At 34.3% G+C, this 2174-nt stretch overlaps 1 long non-coding RNA gene across 1 annotated transcript in view; it reads right to left on the bottom strand.

The window, feature by feature from the left end:
• The window catches only part of LOC111622959, a 1359-nt gene extending 924 nt beyond the window's left edge, over positions 1 to 435 (bottom strand). Inside the window, exon 1 of the long non-coding RNA XR_002756370.1 lies at positions 118 to 435. This is a non-coding gene — a long non-coding RNA (uncharacterized LOC111622959). The remainder of the gene's footprint in view (positions 1 to 117) is intronic.
• Positions 436 to 2174: the final 1739 nt, after the last annotated feature.

The raw sequence follows: 2174 nt of genomic DNA, 5'->3' as shown, positions 1-2174 counted from the left end.
GTGTTTTAATCTTTTTTTCCACTTCTAATTTGCTAATAATAAGTCGCTTGAAATTATTTAGACGAATAAACATGTTTTCAACACCATTTAGCAATAAATATCGCCAAAAAACGCCACCTTTCAAACTGACAATGTTAAGTCTATGGGAAACTTTTTTGCCGTTTATTGGCTTTAAAAATTTTGTTTTTACGCCTTTTATGCTCTAATTGGTCATTTCTATCATGACTGACTCTATATCAACCAATAAGCTTTCCCTCAAAACACGAAGTCAGATCGACCCACCTCCGTTAGTCGCGCGAAAAAAAATTACACCGTTAGGCGCGCGGGGTACTATAGCACCCGACTGATTTCCATTATAAGTCTATGCAAAAAATTATTTTCGTGCAAAATTGAAATTTTTTCGGTGCGATCTTTACACTATGGAAGGAAGGTACTGAGGGCATCATTTTTAAGCACAAAAAATTTTAAAAAATACACGCGTTTAAACACGCCGGGGGTTCTATATAACCCCGCGCGCTATACAATAGAGTTATTTCACTTTGTACTAAAACCTTTGGACCAATTGTTTAAAAGCTTGCCAATCAAAACCTGTAGTAAACGAGAAACCGGCTTTACTTTCGGTCTATTCGTCAGTCTCAGTCCAAATTAGTAATCCTGCATTGCTACAGATGTAATCATTACTCCTCAATATTGTGTTACCTGGTAAATGGTGATTGCACAGATGAGTACGTCATTGTTTACTACGCACTAAGCTAATAATGGTGGGGAAAAACAAAACAAAACAAAAAATTTCTCAGACGAGAAAATGGTACTAGTGTGTATAATAATGGCCGGATGACTGAGCGGTCAAGGTGGCAGCCTACCGCTCTGGGGGACTCAGGATCGAATCCGGACGGGTCAAATAATCCTGAGGAATTTTTGGGGGTGGTCCTTTCGGATATGTCGGGCCCCGTCCCTCGCCANAAAACATCATACAAGAAAAAATAATTATAAATTATTATATCTAAAGGCAAAATACTGGAGTAAAATCAAAATGTGATCATTTCAACACAGTATTTTCTACGTAATTCAGAGAAAATTGAGAAAAGAAAAAGTATATTTTACGGAGAGAAAAATGTGGAGGTGCTCATTCAATCACTGTTGAAGCAAAACACCAACCAACTGATCAAGCACCTCCACATTTTTCTCTCCGTAAAATATACTTTTTCTTTTCTCAATTTTCTCTGAATTATGTAGAAAGAAATCTGTAAAAAATGGCAGAAAGTCAAGTACAGTATTTTCTAATAGATAATAACCAAAATTATAATTACTTATAAACTGTTCCATTAATATTTGCATAAAAAAGAAAGGAGAGAATATTTTGTACAGGAAGATAACTAGTCATTACATAAATGATAATTATAGAACAAAATGTTAACGAAAAATATTTGTTATTTTGCACAATTTGAGATTATAAATCCAAAGGAAGACGTACTGTTAAATTCTACAGCTCAAAGAGAAATGTTGTCCAGTTTTGTTAGAAACTTTGTACACTGTGAAGATTTATATTTAAAATTACACAGCAATTTAAATGTTATCAAAATGTTTAAAGTTGTTTGTTAGAATAATTAAAATAAAAAAAAAAACAAGTTTCTTTTTCTGATGGATTATATTTTATGATTGCAATAAATATTTGTGACCTTAATTTTGTTCTGATTTCTTTTTAAAATTTAACACATTATATACTGTATTTTGATATTGAGGGTATACAAGATATGGCAGAAAAGTAATGAGACTAATTTTTTTTTGTAACAATTTTATTTTATTTTTATACATTAATGTTATCCCCTTTAAAATAATACCCTTGGGCAGCTGTACATCGGCAGAGGCATTATTGTCAGTTTTCGTAGCAGTGCTGGAAGGCTTCAACTGGAATAACCTGCATCAGTGCAGTTATGCTCCTTTGGATGGTATCGGCAGTACCAAGATGATGTCCTTTTAAATGGGTTTTGATCTTGGGGAACAAAAACAAGTCACATGGACTGAGATCAGGCAAATAGGAGACCTGGGAAACCACAGAAATGTTTTTTTTTCTGTCAAAAATTGGTTGATGGAGATGGCTGCGTGACAGGAGGAGTTGTCATGGTGGTGCATCCAGGTGTCTGCTATGTCCTGTCTGACTCAAAGCATGCTTT

Source organism: Centruroides sculpturatus, unplaced genomic scaffold (genome assembly GCF_000671375.1).
Source record: "Centruroides sculpturatus isolate CEXI.00-Female unplaced genomic scaffold, Cexi_2.0 scaffold289, whole genome shotgun sequence".
Lineage (NCBI taxonomy): Eukaryota > Metazoa > Arthropoda > Arachnida > Scorpiones > Buthidae > Centruroides > Centruroides sculpturatus.
Note: the sequence above shows the minus strand (reverse complement) of the source record. Positions and strands in the feature narration are given on the sequence as shown.